Below are 26469 nucleotides of genomic sequence, written 5' to 3' on the forward strand. Positions count from 1 at the left end.
ATTTAAAATCCCCTAAAGGCCAGCCTTTTATCTGCTGTAGCAGCAGCAATGAAAGGTAGGAGCGTCCTGGTGGGGATTCTGAGAACGTTGGCATTCACACGTCCTGCTGAAGGAAGACCTGCTGTCCCAAGTTCCATCCAACCTCCCTCCTGCCTCCCTGGGCTGGCTGCGCAGCCAGAGGTTGTGCCCTCAGTCCAGGCTGGCTTTTCCAGCAGCCTTCTTCCATGCAGCTGGGCCAGCAGGTGTCCATGACGCTCCCTCCTGCCCAGCTCGGAGTGGCAGTCCACAGCCTCCTCGTCCCTCTGGCCTCTGCAGGCTGGTCAGTGGAACGCCTGGGTAATTTGTGAGTAAACAAGCCCAATGCTTGGTCCGATCACTTTAAATTGTTCTTCAAAGTGACATTGGATCCAGGAATTCAAGCAATGAAATTTCTATCTGCAAAGGGATGCAGGCAAAGCACCTGTGTCCCTGGCCACGTTCCCCTTGTGACCCAAGCCTTTCTCCCTTGGGAACACGCACCCCTTTCTCTTTCTCTAGCTGACCTTCTGATTCTTCCAAACTGACATTCATGTGAACGGACTCACAAAACTGACATTTAGGAGGTGAGGAGTCAGCTTGCGAACCGGCCTGGTGTTTTGTTCACAGACTTTCTCTGTGTTATGGAAGATGACAGCATTGCTGTGTGACAGTTGAGAATCGTTTTTAAAGCTTTCTTTTGAGACGGTAGTTGCTGTGCCCGTTAGCTACACTCATGTCTGTGGCTTTGATTTATTCCCCAGCTCTGCGATGACCAATGTTCTTCTCTCTGGTTTATGTTGATCTGTGTACACTGAGATCTGAATGTCAAGTTCTGGTGGCTAGAGTGGAAGTTCTCTCGTGGAGTAATTAGGTAGCATGGGTGGGGTTTCCGAGCGTGTACCTCTCAGCGGGCTGCCCCGTCACTGCCCCGGCCCCCTATTGCCCTGTTCAATGCTGCGGGCTCAGCAGCTCCAGAAACATGTCCTCCTCCCTGCAGGCCACCAGCGGCCTCTGCCCTGGGCTGGGGCCAGAGGGAGCCTCGTGCCCACCGTGATGCCAGCTACAAACAGTACAGTCAGAGCATAGGAAACAACACCCACATTTTTGTGTAATTATCACCTAATTTTTTCCTAAAAAATAATTAAATATTCATTGATCGAGGCCCCAAGTAGCATTTTTCATTCATCTGCATGGTTCTTCATCTAACCTTTTTTGTGTGGAAATTATTGAGCAATATTTTCTTATTTATTTGGGAAAAACAATAAAATAGTATTTTTATCATTATGTTAGCAGGTCGATGAATGAAGTGTTTTTTGTAGCACATTTATGAATTTTACTATAAGGGTTATTTTGAAACCATGAAATACACAGTGTGATGACATACAGGAAGTAGTTGCACTTACAAAATTGGGAGTGGAATTTTCATAAGAAGCAAGCAGGAATTTTGTTCAGCATTCTATGCAACCACAAATACAGCTCAGGATTATCTGAAAAGCAGAGATAAGAGCCTTCTTGTCTTCTTTTTTTTTTAACATTTGAAGCTATAATATAGCCTTTGCTATTTCAGAAAATACCTATTTGTGGTAGAATTAAATTTGCATCTCATGCTGATTCATTTTCCATATAAATGATTGTGATTTTAGCTTATTAAATAGAGCCAGTTATTATTTTGGTTAGCCATGGGAGCATTAGAAGTGCCATGATAGGATAGAAAAATTAGTATCTGATTACCAAAGGAAGAGTACACAGCAAAGATCTGACATAAAAAATGAAAATAGCGTTAAATACAATGATGACTTATTTCAGATCCATGCTTCAGGTGGAGAACAGTTACATCTCAGGATGTGACCAGGCTGTGGTCCGGTATTTACAGGGAGGTCAGAAGTGTCTGCTCTGAAAGGACTGGACATGAGGGAAAGGAAGCTGCTGAAAGGTATTGAGGGTTGAGTGACAAATTCCAAGGGAGCTGTAGAGGCATCATGAGTGACAGCTCTGAGCTCCAATCACACACAAGCAGTGCAGTAGGGTATGTGTTTTTGTTTGTTTGTTTTTGTGTTTTTAAGTTTCCAGAAACAGATCTTAACTCTGGCTAATCTAAACAAGCAGAACGTATTGAAAGGTTGTGAGAGAGTTCACAGCATCCATGAGAAGATTGGAGAACCACACGTGGACAACAATGAGTCCTGAGTGACTCCCAACTCTAAAACGTCCTTCCTAGACTCATAGGGATACGTTGAAATTGTCATTTTCACACGTGATTAGGTTTATAAGGACAGTGTCCAAATGCCAAGCTTGGGTTCCCTGTCTACCTCTTGGTAGAAAAGGCAATGCACTTGACTGAATTCCTCCCTTGCTATGAACAATAGAAAAGATAATTTCTCAAAAGCAGCAGGTACCAAAAATGGGAGAAATGGATACTAAACAGCAACATGACAAATAACAGTAATAATGGCATCAGAAGGTAGCAATTGCCTAGGGCTGTAGGTCATTCTGTACACACGTACTAACTTCATTCATTCATTCACTGCTTTTCCATTTCTTAATTGTGATTACTATTTGTAGCAATGCTTTTCTTGTCCTAAAACCTAATGCTACTCTTTACAGAGAATTCTCTTCTGGTAAACTCAACTCCTCACCTCCTCCTCATTCATAAAAGATGATGTCTCAGGGTAATAGAGACAGGCTAAACCAGTAGTCAGCAAACTCCTTAGTCAACATAGCCAAATATCAACAGTACAACTATAGAAATTTCTTTTGAGAGCCAAAAACCGACTTCTGTGCATGGCCCATGAAGTTTCTATGGGACTGCATGTGTGTGCCCACACATGGTATTTTGTGGAAGAGTCATACTCAAGGGGCCAAAGAGCCGCATGTGGCTCGCAAACCGCAGTTTGCTGACCACTGGGCTAAACCATGTGTGGTGGTACCCTGTTTCCCTGAAAATAAGACAGTGTCTTATATTAATTTTTTCTCCCAAAGTTGCGCTAGGTCTTATTTTCAGAGGATGTCTTATTTTCGGGGAAACACGGTAGGTGAGACTAGAGGCCTAATTTCCAGGTCAAGAAGAGAGGATAAGAAGGCACAGATGCCTTGTGGGGGGAGGTCTTCACAGGAAGGCAGCCTGTCATCTGCTTATCTGCTGGGAGGGACGTTACAAGAGAGGGTTTAGGTCCCTCTGAGAACTGGTACATTCGGCGCTCTTGACTTGACCAGGTAGCTATTGTCTTTTCCTGCATGCCTGTCTCTCATTATCAGATGGGTCCTTTCTCCTCTCTGCTAGGTTTGTGCCTGTGCAGCCAAGGAATCATCTTTTAGACTGAGTGCAATTAGGAAACTCCAAAGTCTTAGACGTTTTATTGTATCTTTCAGAAGATTCTGCTCTTTTTCTTTACTAAGTCTTTGTCCAATACTTACAGTAGATCAGGCATTGTGTCAATGAATGCCAGTCAATGTAAATCTAATCCTTCTTAAGACAGGCATCCAACAATAGCAGAATTTAGGATTGTGTGCTGCCCATTGCTTTTTTCTTCAATAAATAGTTATGGTACAAAAAAAGACTATGACACCCTCTCATTGAAAATACCAAAGTTAATGAATAGCAGTTAATTTAAAATTTTAATTATAGTTACACATTAGAACTAGCTAATTATGAATACCTAAAGAACATCTCTAGGTAATGGCTCATGTAGATGAAAAATTAGCATACATACAAATTATGCCTCATTCCATGTTTCTTTGCAAAGCTAATTGCTAAGGGAACTACCTTGGTTAGGTTAGGAGCAAAGCACCAGGCACTTTGAAGGCTGTCTATGAACTCTTTCCACCAGGCCTCTCAGCCGTTCTCTGATTTCATGTCTGGAGGCCCACCGCCGAGCGGAGGTCTTATTTAGAAGTGTAAGTTACCGGGTGACTCATCTGCGAGAGATTATTATTCACATTATAGTTGAAGTTTAGAATCCACACCTGAAGATGTTTTTTTCCCATTTATTTTTAGAGAGTGGAAGTATGTGAGGGAGGGAAGGAGGAGAGAGAGGAAAAAATCATCAATGTGAGAGAGACACATCAATCATTTACCTCCCTCACTCGCTTTGACCATGACTGTGAATTAAACTTGCACTGGGAATTAAATCCGAGGCTGTTCAGTGCACAGGCTGACACTCTGAGCAATACCATCTAGGGCTGACATTCACTTTGAACAGGCCTGAAATGACTCCAAACTTTCCATGGGCTTGTTCTTTTTTCTCAAATGGTAGCCTGTTATTCCACATGATTGTGAATCTTCCAGGTGTAAATCTTTGACATTTAACTTGGTGTGCACACCAATAGGATGTGAGTGTATGTGATCACAACTTCTTCATCACAGCCTCAGTTTCCTCATCTATAAAGCAGGAGTAATGGTTTTGCTGTGAACAGCCCTGGGCGTCTGAGTCAGACTGTGTCCTCGCTTCAGAAGCTGCTGCCTCCAGCTCCTCTGTCACTTTCTCTGAGGCCCCTGGCCAGGAGAGGACCCTCCTCAGCAGGACTGTGTCAGGGTCATGCTTGTCTTCCACCCTGGCTGCATCAACCCCAGTAGATGCCATCTTCCAAAAGAGGAACAGAAAGATGTCTTTATTGGAGAAAAACCAAGAATGGTGAATGGATCCCTTTATTCACAAATTTGCCACAGATCACACAACCACATGAAAGGCTTGGGGACAGGGGTGGGTCCTGGTTGATAAAAGTCAGAAATCCTCTTCCTGCCCCACAGTTTCCATAATCCTCATTGCATCCAGCATCTGCACACGATTACATATTAACAAACTCGGGTCCCTGAAAATATAAACTATGAGTATAATCTCATGGAAACTGATCTTGGAAATGGAAAATTTTATATATATATATGCTAATTAAGGAGATATATATGTCTTTAATTAGCATATTTCTCATATATATATATATATATATATATATATATATATATATATGCTAATTAACTGGGATGCTGTAATGGGTCGACCGGACAGGAGGAAGTTGCATAAGGCAGCATCAGGGCCTGATCAGTAGGGTTAGTGGCTGTTTCAAGGGCCAGAGAGGGAGGCAGGGCAGGACCGGCAGTGGCCACGGCTGTTGTGGGGGCCAGAGAGCGAAGCAGGGCCGGACAGGCGACCCTAGGGTGGTCCACACCATGCAATTTAGAATTGCATGCTGGGCTCCTAGTTATATATGATCACAAATAATTACTTGTTCTCTAATTTGGTATCTGGGAACCAGTTTCTGAGCACACTGGTTCCTTTCTACAGTCACCCTCACTCTCGGAACAGTTCTGAGCAGCGATGCAAGTTCCGGTCCTAGGGAAGCATAGGGAAAACTCTGAGCTTTAGCTTAGAAACATCAGCAGCTGAAACAGAGTTAGGGACTTTCACGTCAGCAAACGCTGAGTGATTAAACTGGGCAACTTCTTTTCTAATTTCCAGCTGCCACTGCACTGTTGTAAGCTCACATCTTTTCTTGGTTGATTTTATGTGTGGGAAATTACCTCCCTAGCAATAAACAGTATTTTTCCTTTAATCTGTGGGTAAAGATACTGTTTTAAAGGGATGCCTCTCTGATATTTCACCTTTCAGCTTATGGCATTATGAATCTGTTGCTAATTTTAATAACATGATGATGTGTACTATACTTAGGAGATATACTTTATTATATATTTCTGCCAAGTGTTTTGTTTGTGTTTTATTTTGATATTTGAGGGTTATAATTTTAACAATATAAACAGAATCCAGTCTGACTTTAGAAGACCGTAGGTGTTCACATGCATGAACATGGATCTGTAAGGTCCCCGGAAAGACATTGTATGTCTATACAATCAAAAGAAGAACCTCTCTGGTGGGAGTGTGGGTTACCTTATCGCTATCATCTGCTCAGATTTAATTCTGAAACCTACCCATGTTTGGTCTATCAATCCCAGCGCTTATAGCAATAGAATTGATGGGGAAAGCAGTCCAAAATATAGATCAAATAGATCTGCCTTTCTCACTGTTCTGTTGATATAAATCTCCTTTGAGTGGATGCTGTTATGCTCAGGATGATGGCTCTGAGTGAGCGGACACCAGCCCACTGGTGCTCGTCAGAACCTGCCTGCAGGACACCTGTCACCAGTGGTGATCGCACTTCCCTTGAGCACTTCCACACGTGACGACTGTTGGGACTGAGCCTTAGACTAAGATTAAGTCTGTATTTTGTAATGTTTACTCTTGTCTCACACTCACCATATGCATTGTTCCAGAAGCCTGACATTTTATCTACAAAATACCTATTCAAATACTTCCACTGCCATCGCCATCCCATGAAAGTCTTATTTTTTATTCTCTCAGCTAAACAACCCCTGTCCTTACAACATTTTTCCTGTGGATGATTTCTAGACCTTTTATTGTTTTCCTGCTTCTGTTTGCAGAGCAATCCTTCCTAAGTGTTGGTAACTGTTGCAAACAGTGGGAGTTTAAGTGTACAAGGACTGTTTCAATTACTGTCAGAGAGGAAGAAGGAAGGTTTATGTGGGCCCAACTCTCTCAATCTACGCTTCTTCATATTTCTGTGAATGTGACAGGTGTCTTCTGGATGCCTACTGAGCAATGCTTTCATTTTACCTCAAAGGGATTTCTCTATCAAAAAATATGAAGATCTCATTCATGCAAAATGCTGTTCCCTTTCACACTCTGTTCATGCTGACATTCATTTTGTTAGTTTTGTTTATAATTTCCCCTTAGAAAATTCTCTCAACATTTTTATCCTATGTTCTAATGTACTAGCAGCCTCGCCCAGGCTTGCATCTCTACCTTCTGGTGACCAATAAATGGAAAAATATTAAAATATATTCTAAAAAAAAAACTCTCCATGACTATATAAGTTAAATATGTAAATGACAATAAAATAGATTAATTAATACTATCTGAGAGCATAATTTCAAGACATAATTCTAACAAACTAGATATTTATGTAGCCACATTTCTTTAATGTGGCCTAGTTGGCTAGAAGAGAAACATTCATAAAATACCTTCCAAAAATTAAGATTTTCTATTTCTGAAGCTTTTAAATTATAGACCATTTCTAGTATCAAAACAGGAAGTATTTATTTTAGTATCATTTACTCTTCCTAAACTATTGGTAGTTTCTGGAGATAATTCCTATTATTAAATAATATTATGCCATATATGAAAAAGTTACATAAACTTTAAAAACACTATGCATTGTAAAGGATTACCAACGGTTGGAAAGATCTACTTACTAATGATATGTTCTAAAATGTTTTTGTAATTTAACATTCAACATGCGGGTCAGGAGTTTTTAGAATGCCCAAGAACACACTTGTTTTGGCAGCACTTGCTGCACCTACCACAGCCCATCAGCTACCCAAATAGGAAATAGAGGGTGCCAAAAGGTCAAGCTTAATTATGCTAAGAGGGCTGTGCCCTCTAAGCTGGGATTTGTTTGTGGCTTTGCCAACAGGTCAGTCTAAGGCTTAACCCTATATCCACTCCCTACATTTCACCCTTCTTTCATTTTTAAGCTACTATAATAAAAGTAAAACTTAAACATCAAGGACAAAGCTCTGACTATTAAAACAATAACAAGGACAATGCAAAACCCAAACTACAGAAATGTTAAAATTTTAAAACTTGAACATCAAGAACAAAACTCTGGCTACTAAACCAATAACAAAACAATGCCAATGCAACACAGCAATAAGAGAGAAATCAAACTACAGTAACATTTTTCTACTAAATGAAAGTTTCTTTTGCTGGTTTATTCAGAGTTCTCGTACTTGGCTTTGCAAGACTTTACAGAAGACTGGCAGATAACCAATGTAGCATGGCCAGAAACATGGTTGAGGGAGTAGCTTCCACTTCTTGCTTTTCTACCATCTGCTGGGCCTCAGTTGTTAACTTCTTCAGCTGACCCCATGTTGGCACCTAGGGCTCTTGCGTAGCCTTCATTTCTTCTTTTTTGCTTTGCTGTCATCAGGGCAGCTCTCAGTCTTTTGAATGATGGGACAGGAGCTTCTCTGGGTCCATTGTGGTGACACATGTAACACTCTGGCATCCAAATTGGCTGCTCTGCTCCTTCTGGAAAGATATAAAACACAATCTCTTCCCCACATCATTACTGGATCTGATAAAACTCTCGTCTAGTTTGTGCATCCTTCCACCTGGCTAACCCTGCAGAGGCTATTGTACAGGAGGCCTGATGCCTTTCGGCCACAGTACAACTCTCTGCATTGTAATTAAAAAAGTTTAACACATAACATTCTTCTTCCCTCCACCCTTTTTTATCATTGCTTTTTAAGAGTAGAATTGGCTCTTTCTGCTATTGTCTGAGTCTTGATCTATCACCCCAGGGAGAGCTTGCCAATCCTGTGCTTGGTTTACTGAGCCAGCTGGAAAGGCTGCAGTGGGGTCAAGGATAAGGACCCTACTGTCTGGTGGGACCAGGGATGGCCCCGCTTGAAGTTTCCCTGCCTATGGGAGCATTGGGTTATCATCATCATCAGTCTCGGAGTGGCATTCTTTTACCCAGTGCTTTCTCTCATGCATCCTGAACATAGTCCAGCTGCTTGTTCCCACTCCCTGCAGCCCTTTGGCTTTCATTTCTGGCATTGCAGTCTTCAGCAAAATGCTCTAGTTTGCCACAGTTAAGGCAGCTCCCTTTCCTTTTCTGCTGACCAGTGAGTATGGCAGTTAATACTATTCCCCAAACGTAGATTGTCCAATGTCAGCACAGACATGAATAAAATACATCCATGAATAAAATACATCCAAGTAGTCTCCAGGTGAGAGATAAGCCTTTGCAACAATATTAAGCCTCTGGTAACCTTCAACTATCCGTCTTAGTTCCCCTGCCACATTCATTCATTCCCTTTCAACAGTGGGCTCTAGGCAGTCCCAAATCAGGGACCACAGACTGAAAGTAGAGAGAGGAATTCTCCCTGGACCTTCAGCTATATAATGATATCTAAGTTGCTTTTATACCTTCTTCCATGCCTCTACATTTACCTTTCCTTACTCAGGAAACCATGGGCAGGTTTTAATTACAAAATCCAACAAATCAGAGATCCAAGATGGCTGCGCCCAGGTGAACACCTAGCCGCAGCCGCACACAACAATTTCAATAAAATACAACTAAAATATAAAACGGACATTGCCCAGAACTACAGGAAGGTTGACTGACTGGAAATTCTACAGCGAGAAGCAAGGAGAAAACCAGAAGGAGGCGCGAAGGAGCTGGAAAAGCCCAAGGTACGGAGACGCGGAGAAGACGGAGCCGGAGAGGAGGGAGGCCGAGTGCCTGGCGGGCATTCCAGAGCGGAAAGGAGAGAAAAGCTCCGACTGTGCTGGGCCCCCAACTGCTCTGAACCCCGGTTCTGGGCCAGACCCCGGGGACTCAGGCTCAGCCATAGGGAGCCGGGCTGTAAGGCGGAACCCTGGGGAGAGGTGAAAGGAGGTCCCGGAGGCGCGCACACTGCGCGCAGAGAAGGGACGGTCGGCTGTGCCGCGGGATTGCCCTGATGGGAAGGAGACCTGGGCTCCAGACTGCTCTGAACGCCACCTCCAACTTCACTTCCAACTGAACTGAACCCCAATACCGTGCTCATTGGGGGAGAGCATAGACTGTTTGGTAGCAGGCAAAAATCGAGGGCACCTTTCTCTCAGAGGCGCCTGCAGCGAGCACTGACAGACCCGCATAGGGCGGGGCTGACAGAAGCCAAAGCTGCAGGCTCCACCCTGAAACCCCGTCCCATCTGTAACTGCGAAATGCGACAACAAAATAGATCACAAACGAAAGAAATGGAGGACAAAAAGTGTCTGGATATAGAGTTCAAATCTACGCTTATAAGGTTTTTCAAGAATTTCCTAGAAAAGATGGATAAGGCCTATGAGGATATGAAAAGAGATCAACTAGAATTAATAAGGAGTCAACAAGAAATGATAAGGGATCAACAAGAAATAAAGAATACATTGTCTGAAATAAAAAATATTTTACTGAGTCCTAAAAACAGAAGGGAAGATCGCAAGAATCAAGTCAAAGATTTGGAACATAAAGAGCCAGAAGACACTCCTCCACAGAAGCTAGAAGGCAAGAGAATCCAGAAAATTGAAGATAATGTAAGAAACCTCTGGGACAACTTCAAGCGAACCAACATCAGAATTATGGGGGTCCCAGAAGATGAGAGAGAGCAAGATATCAAAAACATACTGAAAGAAATAGTGACAGAAAACTTCCCCTACCTGGTGAAAGAATTAGACTTACAAGTCCAGGAAGCGCACAGAACTCCAAACAAAAGAAATCCAAAGAGGACCACACCGAGACACATCATTATTAAAATTCCAAGAGCAAAAGACAAAGAGAGAATATTAAAAGAAGCAAGAGCAAAGAAGGTAGTAACCTACAAAGGAGCACCTATACGATTGTCAGCTGACTTCTCAACAGAAACCATGCTGGCCAGAAGGGAATGGCAAGAAATATTCAAGGTGATGAATAGCAAGAACCTACAGCCAAAAATAATCTACCCAGCAAAGCTATCACTCAGAATCGAAGGCCAGATAAAGAGCTTCACTAATAAAAAAAAACTAAAGGAGTTCATCACCACCAAACCAGAATTATATGAATTGCTGAAGGGGGTTCTTTCAGAAGAGAAAGTAAACAAAGATAAAAATTATGAACAACAAATACATAACTATCAACAAGTGAATCTAAAAACCAAGGAAATTAAAAAAATCTGATGAACAATATTAACTGGTGAATATAATAGAAACAGAGGTATGGAAGGGGAGTGAACTGACGATTCTTGGGGAAAAGGGGAGAGGGGGCCGTGGGAAGAGACTGAACAAAAACTGTGCACCTATGGATGAGGACAATGGGGAGAGGGGAAAGGGCAGAGGGCGGGGTGGGAACCTGGTGGAGGAGAGCAATGGGGGGGGGGGGGAAGGAACATTTGTAATAATATGAACAATAAAAACTTATTAAAAAAAAAATCCAACAAATCAAAAAACTGTTGATAACTCACACAACAGTCCCATGCTTGGAGCATAGCGTTAAGCATGGATATGTCCTACGATCCTGAATTTCCCATGTTTTACACCTAGTTATCACTAAACTTCACTCCTTACCTTCCTTTTTGCTTTCTGCACATCCTTCACTGGATCTTCCTTTCACTTGACAACTGCACTTCCTCTAAACTCAGACCCCGCATTGGGTGCCACATGTGCTGGGCCAGCACAGCAAAGGGTTTGGTGAGCCTGAGGAAGAGCCAGTGAAGGATGAAAAAAAGACAAAGAGAATAAGCTGGGTCTAGGTGGCTCTCTTGTGTCTGGCTGATACCACAGAACATATCCAGACAGCAAGCTGAGCCTTTATTTTACAGCCAGGAGTAAACAAGGTAGTGGTCACCATAGTTATAATGTTCTTGTAAGTTTCACTTGTTTGGCAGCACTTGCTGCACCTCCCACAGCCCATCAGCTACCCAGATAGTATATAGGCAGCTCATAAGGTCAAGCTTAATGATGCTAAGAGGGCTGTGCCCTCTAAGCTGGGACTTGTTTGTGGCTTTGCCAGTCTGAGGCTTAACCCTAGAGTCACTCCCTACACACAAGCACATGGAATTAATGTGTGGATGAGGGCCTGTAGTTGATGGCAATGAAAGGCCCTTTGAGCAGCTAGTTTGAGCTCCCAGGTAGCACTTGACCCCTAGAACAGCGAGGAGGACTAGGAGGATTGGTGTTGGCAGAGTCTTCCCTGAGTGCACTTGAGGGAACAAGAGAAAATGACAAGCTCGGGCCTGTTAACTCTCAAAATCACCCACTATCAGAGAATCAGAGAATTTCCATAGTAGTCTGAACTAAGCTCTCACTTCCCATAGCTGCAGGGTTGATATTGCTGAAATCAAACACAAATGTCAATGTGTGGGTTGCTATATTGCAAAACTGGTTGAATTCAGCCTCAGCAAGTTCTCCTTTGGGAAGTGAGGGCCTTGGGTGAAGGCTGGGTCCCTGAATGTTGAAATGTATGACCTTGTTGGACACACAGGAAACAGACAACCTCAAGTAGTAAACCCAGCAGGTCTTAACCCCTCCCTCCCATCACTCCCAGCAGCCTTTATCCCTTCCCTCCCATCACTCCCAGCAGCCTTTATCCCTTCCCTCCCATCACTCCCAGCAGACTCTAACCCTTCCCTCCCATCACTCCCAGCAGACTCTAACCCTTCCTCCCATGACTCCAGGCAGCTTTTCCTCCTTCCCTCTTTACTGACATCAGATTTTAGCCTGGCTATGCACTCAGGCTGGAATCTCGGGCCCTTACAACACCTTTCTGAGCTGCCTCAGTGTCCTCCCTGTGAATGTGGGTTATGTCACCACCTCGCAGAATTATCATGGCTCAATAAAATAATTGCTGTAGACCAAATAGAACAGTCCCAAATTGTTGGTTTTCTCTTTTTCCCCTATCCCATCCTCCTCCAGTAACTGAAGGTGGGAAGGATTAATTGCCTTGTGCCTTAGTCCATTGGACACAAAAGCTATTCATCTGAATGAGGTCAGGTAGACGTGCAGGCATTTGGCTTCTGTGATGCATCCCTAATGGGTAGTGCCGTGTGTATCTGCACAGGGCCCATTAGACGGTGAGCTGTCTGGGTCTTTAGGAGGAAGAATGATGACTCACATAGTACATTTCCTGCCTTCCGTGCCGTAGCCTTCATTCTCCGCCTTTTTAACAGAAAGTCCTTCTGCAACAAGAATATTTGAAAACCATATCCTGCTGATGGGCTGCTATATTGGAAACCAAGAAATGGCAAATGCCCCAAAACCCACACTATCAAAAAGTGGTAGGCAGGGCATGGTGGGGCAATGGATACAAAACAAAACAAAAACAAAACAAAACAAAACAAAACCAATAGGTCTGTTCCTAAATTAGAAACGGAATTCAATCCTGAAGACTGGCTGGGCAGCTCAGTTAGTTAGAGCATCTTCCCTGTACCAAGGTTCCTACCTAAAGGATCAGGCATGCAGACCTGGTACAGACCTGAGTTTTAGACACAAACGTGTGGAGGGAGCTGCCGCATACGCTGGCTCCAGCCTCGCGGTGGGGAGAGCTGAGGATGAGGGAGGCAATACAGCCGGGAGTGTTCCCAGCCTCTGTGAGGACTCGGGAATGTGCCTGGGCCCTCGGCAGAGGTTGGGAACCAGAATACCCAAGTGACTTGCAGCAGGAGAAACTTCAGAGGCAAAATCCACAAATACCGCGATCTTGGAGGGATTCTGGCACAGATGTCTACTCCTGGGTTTAGTCTGTATCATTTACTTCAAGTACAATCTCCATCAGCTCTCTGGCACCATCAGCCCTGGCAGATCCCTCGCCAGCTGAATTGCTTTTGAACAGATATCAGAATGTCAAGCTGCATACTCTTCAGAGACACCATTTACTTTCAGCAAAATAGAAAAGACCCCTCAACCAGACCTCTAACTTGTTTTGCTTTCATTTCACTCCCTTGATGATGCAGAAGGCTCTGATTTTCAAGTTAAAAAGGGGGGAAAATTGCTATGTTCTAGAATAATAGCATGGCATTTGTATTCTGCAGCAGCAATTAGAAGCCTTTTCTATTTATTTTAGTGCCTCGGAATCTCCTAGTTAATCTCCCATTAAAATCTCGCATATGTCTGTTGCTTATTTGTAAGTCAAAACTAAAATCATGTCTATTGGTTTGTTTGTAATCAAATATAAGCATAAAATGCTGTACTGAAAATGCATGCCATTGTAGGAAGCAGTGAGCTCATTTTTAAAAGTGTGACTAAAGGTAGTTTGAACCACTTGCTTCCGTCTGTAGAGTCCCCGAAGTGTGGCCATTGTTCCGCTTCAGTTTGGGTTGAGAGTGAATTATTCCAGGAAATCGTTTACTCACATGTCTGGGCATCAACTCGGGTCAGTGATTGGCTAGTGCAGCTTGGGAAGTGTTCCCCTCCTGGGAATCAGGAGGACCGCCCAGGCAATGGAGGGTCATTTGGGGCTTGTCTTGCTAAGGCAGCAAAAGCTCCTGCTTACTGCGCAGGCCTCACCAAGCGCCTGCGTGCCCCAGGGACCAGACGTGGACGGCCCTTCACCGGGAGAGGGTTCCCTGGCCGCACACCCAGGGGGCAGACAGGTGGCCAAGGCAGCCTGCTTGGGTCCCCTGTGATGTTTAGAAATGGAAACGCTGGGTGTGAAACACGTGATGGCTCCATCACGCCCGCCTGTAACTACACAAGAAGGTTGTTTTAGAGAAAATAATAAAAGGTCATTGTTCATTGTTCTCCAACAGTTGTCCCTGGGTCTTTGCAAGGATGGGTGTGGCCTGTAAGGTCCAAACGTTTTCCTTTGTAATTAATAGCATGGCATGTTTTTCTCAGTGTTAGCATTTGCACTGATGGTAAAAAAAGCAACAATGAATACAGCTACGGCCACCTTTGCACAAACCCAAGGCCATGGCATCAAATTGCAATAGAAGCCACTGTCTTCCATGGCCACTCATTTGCCGTCAAAGCATTGTTTCTCTTAAAACTTGTCGTTCATGAAGAAAGACAGTTACTATTTAAACGTTTATTGTTCAAAGAAGTACAGGTGTCCCCTCTTTCCCTCGTTGACCCCTTCTTGCCCACCCCTACCTCCACTACCCACCCCAGGCCTTCTCCACACTATTGTCTGTGTCCATGGTTCCGCATGGATGCAATCAGGTTCTTTGTTCAATTCCTCCTTACCCACCCCCTAACCTCCACTTTCCCTATGAGATTCTGCAGTATGTTCATGCTTCTATGCCCCTGGATCTATTTTGTTCTTCAGTTTATTTTATTCATTAGATTCCACAAATGAGATAGATCCTGTGACACTTGTCTTTCTCTGACTGGCTTATGTCGCTTAGCATAATGCTCTCCAGGTCCCTCCATGCTGTTGCAAAGAGTAAGAGAACCTTCCTTTGTGTAGATGTACCACAGCTTTTTTTCTACTCCTCTGCTGATGGGCACTGGGGCTGTTTCCAAATCTTAGCTATGGTGAATTGTGCTGCTATGACCATAGGGGTGCATATATCCTTTCTGCTTGGTGTTTCAAGTTTCTTCAGATATATTCTTTGAAGTGAAATCACTGTGTCAAATAGGAGTTCCATTTGTAGTTTTTTGAGGAAACCCCATACTGTTCTCCACCAGTCTGCATTCCCACCAGCAGTGCACGAGGGTTCCTTTTTCTCCACAACCTCCCCAACATTTGTAGTTTGTTGATTTGTTGATGGTAGCCATTCTGACAGGTGTGAGGTGATACCTCATTGTCATTTGAACTTGCATCTCTCTGATGATTAGTGGCTTTGAGCATTTTTTCATGTCTCTTGGCCGTCTGTATGTCCATGGTGGAGAAGTGTCTATTTAGGTCCAATTGTTAGTATGAAAAAGTGAAGTGTCATAGTCACAGGTTTTGGCAGAAATGACCTCCTGTGAGGGCTATCAGTTTCTTTTTCTGTCAGTTGAAAACTGTTGGTTGAAAACAAAGGCACCTAACAATGCTGTAGTTTAGACTGTGAACATGAACAGCTTTCCTTTATGTTCCTGTGACATTGTGTCAGCTTCTCCCTTATCCCAGGCATGTAAACAAAGCATTCTTGAACTTCCGTTGTCATGGACACTGTAAAGAAGCCCTCAGCATAGGGAGGACTTTTTAAAGATGTGTTTGGTTACTAGGACTGAATTCCGTTCCCCAGTTAGATATTTACGTGTAACCTCAGGTCACAGGAGAACACGTGGTGAACTTAGAGAAACGGCGCCTTTCTTTGGACAGCCAGAGGCTGGTGATGGCAGATGCATGTGTTTTTGTGACAGAAACTGTGCATCTTCAGGCTCCATGTTTGCTCCTTGGGTGGATAGGGGTGCCAGCCCCAAGGCAGCGTGGCTGGAGGCTGAGAGGTCTCCGGTGGACAGCGGACCTGCCCCCGCCGCTGTGTGAGCCGCACGCTGCTCTCTGCTCCGCTGTGCCTGTGAGACGCAGAGGAGTGCAGCCCTGCTCCCAGGACTTTGCCGTCAGGGACCCTGTGTGCTTCTCATACACCCGGCGTGTGTGTGCTGCTTATACACCTGGCACATGTGTGCTTCTGGCATACCTAGTGCAGGGAGCGGCCGGGCTGTGGCCTCAGCGGCAGGTAACAGGCTATTCCCTTCCCAGCACATTCCACCCGTCGGGCACATGGGGACTTTCAATTCCTGGCAGGAGCCCCCAACTTAGTCAGACCCCAGAGACCCAGAGCCACCCTGGTGCTCCCCACCTCCGATCCCCAGGTGGCAGCTACTGCTGCCCTCTGAGATTCTGCTGCGCCTGCTGAAGGTGCTGCCCACATGGCCACCTGCTGCCTCTGGGCCACCAGACAAGCAGGCCGGCAGCTGCGTAGGGCCTGATGACACACTTCTCCGGAGGACACAGCGGATCTCAGGGCTGTGAAGCTAACACTGTCCGCCTGGCCTGCACAGTGCCCTCCAGAGGCGGGGGTGATTAAGAAGAGCCCAGCAGGAAAGGCGAAGTGCCAGGCCTGGGGTGAGGCTGGGGCAGGGCCCGCAGCCTGAGGGGTGTGAAGTCCCTGTGAGCACAGGGCCAGCGCCTGCGTGGAGGAAGAGCAGCCAGTGCTGCAGGAAGCCATGTCCTGAGTCCGTGCTGTGGGTTCAGCTGAGTGGGAGGCTCACCTGGGTGTGCACAGCCACTCCAACCTTCCAAAGGAAAGCCATGTCTTTACGAAATAAAACTAAATCTTCCTACTTTGGAAATGTTCATATAGAGCCTCCCCGCTTTTGAACCGTTCCCAAGCTACGGAGCCTTTGTTTAAAGATTATTTTAGTTATTACATTTTTATCACTTTGGTCTCTGCTTCAAAAGGTGTTAAATCTAGGGAAACAGAAATGAATTATGTTCATGAGGAAATATATTTAAAGTTAGTGAGAAAATAAAGAAACTCTGCGAAAGAGTTTGCTACATTGTGTTTTGGTATGAAAATGAGAAAAGAATTTAAAACACTCAGAATCTTAGTAAGGTCACAACCAGTAAGGTCAGTGTCTAATGGGAGTTTCTAACACCAAGTCTTTCCCGCTTGTCTTGGAATGACAAGCCATTATAAGTCATACATCACCCACTTGGGTCACAGAAATCATTGGAAAACTAAACTCAGTCCTTTTGCTTTTCAGAATTGGAGAAATTTGTGACAGAATGAGAATTATTAATAAGGTTCTGTTTTTTTCATTATTAAATATACTAGAGGCACAAAATTTGTGCATGGGGGTGGGGTCAATTGTAGAAAGTAAATAAATTCCAGATACCAGGGCCTCTGCTTGGGTCCCTCAGCCCAGCCTACACCCTCTCCAATCTAGGACCCCTCAAGGGATTACCAACTACCCATTTAGGCTGGATCCTACCAGTAGCATTGGGCCTAAATGGACAGTCAGACATCTCTCTCACAATCCAGGACTGCTGGTTCCCAACTGCTCAACTGCCTGCCTGCCTCATTGCCCCTAACTGCCCTTCCCTGCAGGCCTGGTACCCCCCAACTTCCCTTCCCTGCAATCCTGGTCATTCCCAACTCCCCTCCTCTGCTGACCTGGTCACCCCTAACTACCCTCCCCTGCAGGCTTAATTGCCCCCAACCTCCCTCCCTTGAAGGCCTGGTCCCTCCCAACTGTCTTCCGCTGCTGGCCATATGTGGCAGCCATATTGTGTGTTGGAGTGATGGTCAATTTGTATATTACTCTTTTATTAGATAGGATAGAGGCCTGGTGCATGGGTGGGGGCCAGCTGGTTTGCCCTGAAGGGTGTCCTGGATGGGGGTTGGGGGTTTCCTTGGGTGTGGGATGGCATGGGTGAGGGGCCTGTGGTGGTTTGCAGGCTGGCCATGCCCCACCCCCCCTATTCCCTCTGCAACCCAAGTGGAGTCCTCACTCTGTGGCCACAGCCATCTTGGTTGGATTAATTTGTATACTTGCTCCTGATTGCCTGGTGGGCGTGGCTTATGGGTATAGTGGAGGTGCGGTCAATTTGTATGTTACTATTTTATTAGATAAGATAGTAATTTTTAAGAAAGAATAATAGGTTCATCCAGTTCTATCCAACAGCGACACCATGTAAACTACAGTTAAATATAAATTTTTTAGGAGTCAAAGTAACAAAAATAAGTAAAAGGAAAAATATGAAATTACTTTGTAATATATTCTAGTTAACCACTAACCAAAATATTATCATTTTAGCCATTCTCCTACCTAATCAATGAGTAATATGCAAATTAACCATCACTCCACTCCACAAGCCATGCTCACAAGCCATGCCCACAAGCCAATCAGAGCAAATATGCAAATAAACCCAACCATGATGGCTACAGCCACAGAGCAGGAAGGAGGCATTTACCTGGCAACAGAGGAAGCCAAGCTTTCTGCCTTGCAGGCCTAAGCCTCCACTCAAGACTACAAAGTTTCAATTATAGAAAGTAAACAAATCCAAACAGAAATGGCTGCCACCACTGAGCGAGTAGAAGGCTTGGCTCCACTCCAGGCTACAAAGTTTCAATTGTAGAAAGTAAATAAATTCCAGATACCAGGGCCTCTGCTTGTGTTGCTGGGAGGCTTGGCTGGCCTGCAAACCACCACAGGCCCCTCACTCAGGTTGCCCCACACCCCAAGGGAACCCCCACCCTGATCTGGGACACCCTTCAGGGCAAACCAGGTGGCCTCCACCCATGCACCAGGCCTCTATTCCATCTAATAAAAGAGTAATATGCAGATTGACCATCACTCCAACACACAATATGGCTGCCCCCATGTGATCAAAGATCCTGCCCCCATGTGGACACAAAATGGCCACCACAAGATTGCCAGCAGAGGAGGGCAGTTGGGAGGGATCAAGTCTGCAAGGGAGGGCAGTTGGAAGCAATCAACCCTACAGGGGAGGGCAGTTAGGGGTGACCAGGCCAGCAGAGGATGGAAGTTTGTGGCAAACAGGCTGGCAGGGGAGCAGCTAGATATCAATCAGGCTGGCATGGGAGTGGTTAGGGGGTGATCAGGCTGGCAGGCAGAAGCGATTAGGGGCAATCAAAAAGGCAGGCAGGTGAGCAATTGGGAGCCAGCAGTCCTGGGTTGTGAGAGGGATGTATAACTGCCCTAAATGGACAGTTGTACATCCCTTTGGAGGTCCCAGATTGGACAGGGTGCAGGCTAGGCTAAGGGACAACCTCCCTCCCTTCCCCATGCACAAATTCCGTGCACTGGGCCTCTAGTGTAATCAATATAAAACTATGAGCTAATGCCCAAAATATTAATCAATCTACAATTTTAATGAGATTTCTTTAAATCTTTTTTTCATACTAAATTTTCCATTGCTGGTGTGTATTTTACACTTAGCACACTCCTCCCTTACATCAGCAGCCACAACCAACAGCAGAGACTTAAATAATTTTACCTTCATTCCATGCATTCATTTACTGAGTCCTTAAAATCCATAACTGACATATTAATTAATAGCAGAGGCGTTTTTATGGTCTATTTAAGCTAAAAGTTCTTTCTGGTAACCCTCTCATTTCAGCTACAGAACGTGCACTGTGGCAGGTATAGCTCAGGTGCATCTTCTCATTGTGAATATCGTTACAGTTATTAAGAGTGTTCCATCTGCAGAACAATTTCCCCAACTTTGTCAGGACAAGACATCCATGTCATTATGTTCAGATCTCCTGGTCAGTATTCAAAAGGGCAGGGCGGGAATCTTGTCTCTGGTCCCCAATGTCTGGGGCCTTGCGTGGAGACTGGCTCCCGGAGCCCCCTGGAACCTTAGTTCAGTCACAGGTCTGGAGCCTCACCTGGGAGGACAGTGCCCCAGGTGTCCTGTGTGGCATGGCTCCCTGCAGCCTGGCTTTTTTCCAGGGGCCAGGACTCCAAGCCATTGTTTTCTAGGACATATAAGTCTGACAGTGTCATTTCTGCTCTTTGCTGTTGGTGACGGGCACGTCCTTATGCTCTGTCCAAACACCCAGGGAGTGACGCGGAAGGAACCTCTCCAAGACCTGGGGAGATGTTTGAAAAGCGCCATATCACTGCTTTCTGAAGCCTCCACTTCGCTGTGTCCACCATTACTGTGATTCTGTCTTGTCTGCTGGGCCTGCAGAGCCCAGTGGACATAAGCCCACTTGTCCTGCCTGCCCCACCTCACCCTGCCCTGCCCGCTGCAGCAGGAGAGGTGGGGATGGGGGGGCGGGAGAGGTGGCAGTGGTGGGAGGGAAGCCCGCTGGAAGTCTTGCAGGAATATTCCTGCAACAGGTCACTAGTTTACATAATAAAAGCCTAAGTGACTATGACAGTGGAACTACCAGAATGACTAGTCGCTATGATATTCACTGACCAGCAGGGGGCAGATGATCGCTGCTCAGCCAGAAGCCAGACTCACAGCTGGTGAGCGTAGCAGCGGGGGCAGGACCCTCTCCTGCCTCTGAGGCAGTGCTAAGGAGCAGCGAGCCAAGCTGTAAGGAGCAGCGAGCAGGTGGGTGGTAAGGAGCGAGGGATCCCAGACTGCAAGAGGGCAGAGGCCAAGCTGAGGGACACCCCCCCCGCTTTGTGCACTGGGCCTCTAGTTGTATTATATGTCTGGAAGAGTAAAAGAAACATCCCTACAAAATTAAAAACTTATTTTTTAGTGCATTGCTGGATCTAATTTACTAATATTTTGTTGAAGGTTTTAGCATCTATGTACATCAAGAATATCAGCCTGTAATATTCTTTCTTTGCAGTGTCCTTATGTGGGTTCAGAATTAGGGTGATGCTAGGCTCATAGAAAGAACTTGGAAGTGTTCCTTCCTCTTAAATTTTTTGGAATAGTTTAAGGAGGATAGGTGTTAGTTCTTTAAATGTTTGGTAAAACTCCCTTGTGAAGCCATCCAGACCAGGGATTTTGTTTTCTAGAAGTTTATTATTATTATTATTATTATTATTACTACTACTACTACTACTTCAATTTCATCAGTAGTTATCAGCCTATTGAGGTTTTCTGATTCTTTCTAATTAAGTTTTAGAAGATTGTGTTTTTCTAAGAATATGTCCATTTTCCATAACAATATGTTTACTGATACATCTCCCAGGACAAAGGAAACTAAGGAGAAAATAAACAAATGGGACTACATCAAAATAAAAACTTTCTGCACAGCAAAGGAAACCATCAACAAAATGGCAAGAGAACCCATTACATGGGAGAACATATTTGCCAATGATTCATTTGATAAGGGATTCATCTCCAAAATAAATAGGGAACTCATACAACTTAACAAAAGGAAGACAAACAATTCAATTAAAAAATGGGCAAAGGACCTAAATAGAACCTTCTCAAAAATTTGTCTGTCAAAATGGAAATATAAAAGTCCAAGAGACATGAAAAAATGCTCAGTCACTAATCATCATAGAGATACAAATCAAAATGACAAGGAGATGTCACCTCTCCCTGGTCAGACTAGCTACCATTGCCTTAACCAGTTTGACTCAGTGGATAGAGCGTCAGCCTGCAGACTGAAGGGTTCCAGGTTCAATTCCAGTCAAGGGCATGTACCTTGCTTGTGGGCATATCCCCAGTGGGAGATATGCAGGAGGCAGCTGATCAATGTTTCTCTCCCATGGATATTTCTGACTCTCTATCTCTTTTCCTTCCTCTCTGTAAAAAAAATCAATTATATAATTGTTTGTTTGTTTGTTTTTTAAGAATTGCTACCATCAAAAAATTAAAAATGACTAGTGCTGACAAGGATGTGCAGTGCACTTCTGGTGGGAATGCAGACTGGTGCAGCCACTGTGGAAAACAGTATGGAGTTTCCTCAAAAAAACTAAAAATGTAGCTGCCATTTGACTCAGTGGCCCACTTCCAGAAATATATCCTTAGAGTCGCAAAATATCAATCAGAAAGAATGTATGCACCCCTATGTCCATAGCAGCACAATTTACAATGACTAGGATCTGGAAATATCCCAAGTGCCCATCAGCAGATGAGTGAATAAAAAAAGCTGTGGTACATCTACACTATGGAATACTATGCAGCTGTAAAGAAGAAAGAACTCTTACCATTTGCAACAGCATGAATGGACCTGGAGAGCATTATGTTAAGTCAAATAAGCCAGTTATAGAAAGATAAGTATCACATGATCTCACTCAGACGTGTTATCTAAGGAACAAAATAGATCCAGAGGCACAGAAGCATCGAACAAACTGTGCAACCTCAGAGGGAAGGTGTGGGGAGAATGGGAAGAAAGAATGTAGATGCATATATGCATAACCTATGGACACAGACAGTAGGCCTGGGAGGGTTGGGGCAGGCTAGAGGAAGTCAATGGGGCGGGGGGGCAAATGTGGCATATGTAATACTTTCAACAATAAAGATTTTTAAGAGAGGGGGAAAATAAAGATGCTGAACATTTTTTAAAAAACAACTAATATTTTTGAGGCATAGTATATGCCAGGCATTGCTCGGAGGCTAAAACACTTTGCATTATTAAATCCTTGCAGCAAATGATGATGTAAGTTATTTTTGAAAAGTCAAGAAAACAGAAGCTTATAAATGGTGAAATTATTCAGCTAGAAAGGTTTAGAGCCTAAATATAACCCATGTTTGCTAAGTGTATCTTACCCATGTATTTGATTTTAAAAAATTTATATATTTTGGGGTTTTAGTTTTTTATGTCTTTTTCATCTTTATTGTTGAAATTATTACATATGTGCCCTTTCCCCCTCCCCATTGCATTGACTTTTCTAGCCCACAAAATTGATATATTTTTAAGTGGGGGAAAAATCTAGATATCAGAACACAGAGTAATTTATAAAAACAAACGGGTCACATTCACAAAAGTTTTACCTTTCTTTAATATCTTCAGGGACTTAATATTTAATAAGTATGTTTAATGATTAAATGTATTTAATTTAATGGGGATTAAATAATTTTTTATTATTTGTTATTATTTTTTAAAGTTATGAATCTTCTAGTGTGTTTTTTTTCAAGTTTCTTTTTCCAGAAAATAATGCCATTTTGTGATCACCTGAGATGTACAAAAGCAAAAAGCAAAACAAAAAAAAAAAAAACTGTAATAGGCTTGTAGTAAAGAACTATGATTTGTGAGTTGAAAATAAAGACAATAACAATCGTGTGGAGAGAATAGAGCCACTAGCACCCAGCTTCCTCCCATCTGCTCATACCTCCTTAGGATCCTGCAGGAGCTATTAGAGGGTGACTTTGTCGTTGCCCTGGAAGCTTTCTATGCACAGCTTTCCACGAGCCCTTTATTCCGTGAGGTGTCAGTCAGAGTCTGAGGTGATTCCACCTGCTTCTGCAGAGCTGGCTGCCCGGTGATTGCTGCATCTGGTCCTTCCCTGACTTGAGACATTCTGGCCCACATTCCTAAGAACCATGGTCAGCAAACTGTGGCTCGCAAGCCACATGCAACTCTTTGGTCCCTTGAGTGTTGCCCTTCTACAAAATACCACGGCATGGGCAAGTCTATTTTGAAGAAGTGGTGTTAGAAGAAGTTTAAGTTTAAAAAATTTGTCTGTCAAAAGAAATTTCAATCATTGTACTGTTGTTATTTGGCTCTGTTGACTGAGTTTGCCGCCCACTGCCTTAGAATATGAGCTTGAGTCCTTGCATTGATGTGGGTATTTTCGATAATGGTGATGAACTTGCATTGTGCAATTTAGAACCCCTCACTTTGCTCTTCAGCATCAGGTGTTGATGTATATGCCATGATGCTACTCTTTCTTCCCTGAATGGATTAACCTTCATTCTCTGTGTTTGTGTCTAGTCTTTTGTCTAATTTGGGAGAAAGTCCCCCTAGAAAAAAGGCTAATTCAGTGCTGTGTGCATTCTAAAGTCATTGCGACAGCTCAATAAGTACTTGTTCATTTATATTGTCAACATTATTAGTTCATGTTATTGAACAACAGTAGTAATAATAAAAATATGCATTATTATTGGAATACAGTTCATGTGTGCTTGTACATATATATGTATAAGCACACACGTACACATATTAACATATATGCATATATTCAGCAATTATTGTTATTCATGTCCACATTGTAATATAAAGTATTTATTTGATGAACATTTTACAACTCATTTAAATATACTTTAAGATTATTGTGAAAGCAAAATACATGTAAATGTGGTTTGAGTTGACACTTGAGTTAGTCATAAATGCCTTTTATTTTTACATTACCCAATATGCCAAGCGTACTGAGTACTTGGCTGCACACTGGAGACAAAGGAGAAACAGGAGGGGGTCCTGTCTTTGAGGTAGATACCAACTGACTAAGGGGCAGGTAGGAAAGCAGGTGCTTGCTGTCCGTGGTGCTGAACGCTGAGCTGCATTAGGTGTAGAGAATGGAAAGGTGTGGAGGAATCACTTAGGGAATTTGCTATTTAGGATGTTTCCTGATGCCAGAGGGGACTAGCCTTATAGAAAACTACCCTGTATTTAAGCTTCAAAGAACCTGGGGAGGTATATGATTACTGTTTTCATGTAAGACCTCTGCAACTTAGGAGAATTTGTGATTACCTTGCCCAAGGTCACATAGCAGAGATTTAAGTCCAGGTCTGCCATGTCCTCAGCCTAAACTCTTTATATATATAAATTATAGAGAGAAAGGGAGATGGATAGACAGCTAGTAATAGCAATAAGAGAGAAACATCGATCAGCTGTCTACTGCACACTCCCTACTGGGTATGTGCCTGCAAACAAGGTACATGCCCTTGACTCTAATCGACCTGGGATCCTTGAGTCCGCAGGTCAACACCTTAAGTAAGGCCTTAAGTTCCAAGTACTTAGACAATTAGGAAGCCTGCCATCATTGAAGTAAAATGGATGAATAATGAAACTATCATGTAAATTACTGACAATTATTATCCATAGATTAGCAAGTAGTATTTAAATGCTTAGTCTCAAGCTAATCTGCTAAAGTTGTGCTGAAAATTTATAGTGCATAGTGCCTTCTTTTCTTTGAAACACTGTCCACTAAAGGTTTCTGTGTGGCCCTAGGGCTAGAAACAAATCTCATATTCTTATTTTTAAAGAACATCTCCTGGCTGGTGGTAACCTGGACTTCCGGGAGAGGCATGCTTTTCTTGTACTGTGACCCAGTGTTGTTAGGTGCCACATAATGTGTTTTTATGATCCCTGCGTCACACTAGAAAAATTATATGACTCATTTTGTTCACTGTCTGGGTGAAAGGGCGACATCAGTGCCTCAGCTGTCCAAGGCTGGAAATGGATTGTTACTGAACGTATCATTACACACAACAGTCCATGATTTCAGCGCACTCCCCCAGTCACAGCACTTGCGCTGGAGGGGAAAGGACACAAATAGCCCTGCTAACTGCACATTTGTTTTCATTTGCTGGTCCTGGGACCTGTCCACAGAAGGCAGGGTTATGAAATAGAGACATAGTAAAACAGGACTTTTCATTCACTCATTCTGATGGTGACACTGAAATACAGCATTACAGCTAAACCTTAGAGTATTTGATTTATTAATTTCTAGGTTGCAAGCTCCGTTAAGGTGGGATAGCACAAAGGTAGGTCCTGGAGAGCTGCTGACATCTAGGGCATTGCTGACTGACTTTATCCTACAGTCTGTTCTCTTCAGAGTGAGCCCACTGAATTTCAGGATGCTTTATACTGGTTTTAAGTGTTAGTTTTAAGTGTCTGTTTCCCAAATAGTGTTCCAGAGATACTTGTTCCATAAGATAAAATAGTTCACATAGAAAAATGTTGGATGCAAATCAAAACAACAATGCAGTACCATCTCACACCTGTCAGAACGGCCAATATCAACAAACCAACAAACAACAAGTGTTGGCGAGGTTGCGGAGAAAAAGGAACCCTCGTGCACTGCTGGAGGGAATGCAGACTGGTGCAACCACTGTGGAGAACAGTGTGGAGTTTCCTCAAAAAACTGAAAATGGAACTCCCATTTGACCCAGTAATCCCACTCCTAGGAATATATCCCAAGAAACTAGAAACACCAATCAGAAAGGATATATGCACCCCTATGTTCATAACAGCACAATCTACAATAGCCTGAATTTGGAAACAGCCTAGGTGCCCGTCAGCAGATGATTGGATCAAAAAACCATGGTACATCTACACAATGGAATACTATGCTGCCATAAAAAAGAAGGAATTCTCATCATTTGCAGCAACCTGGATGGAATTGGAGAACATCATGCTGAGTGAAATAAGCCAATCAATGAAAGAGAAACACCACATGACCTCACTCATTTGTGGATGATAAAGAACATTATAAATTGATGAGCCAAGAGACAGATATAGAGACAGTAAATCAACAGGCAGACTGTCAAATTACAGTGGGGAGGGGAGGAAGATCTGGGGGAGATAATAGATCAACTGAAGGACTTGTGTACATG

General features: G+C 43.7%; 1 protein-coding gene and 1 long non-coding RNA gene across 3 annotated transcripts in view; both read left to right on the forward strand.

Moving 5' to 3' along the window:
• Positions 1 to 26469, forward strand: part of RALYL (RALY RNA binding protein like) — a 519639-nt gene that overhangs the window by 283837 nt on the left and 209333 nt on the right. The gene's annotated exons all lie outside the window — the stretch shown is intronic.
• LOC118718477 lies at positions 7384 to 8128 on the forward strand. The gene is made up of 2 exons (XR_004987829.2): positions 7384 to 7812; positions 7872 to 8128. It is a non-coding gene; the product is annotated as an uncharacterized LOC118718477 (long non-coding RNA).

This window comes from Pipistrellus kuhlii, unplaced genomic scaffold, assembly GCF_014108245.1.
Source record: "Pipistrellus kuhlii isolate mPipKuh1 unplaced genomic scaffold, mPipKuh1.p scaffold_m20_p_14, whole genome shotgun sequence".
Classification (NCBI taxonomy): Eukaryota; Metazoa; Chordata; class Mammalia; order Chiroptera; family Vespertilionidae; genus Pipistrellus; species Pipistrellus kuhlii.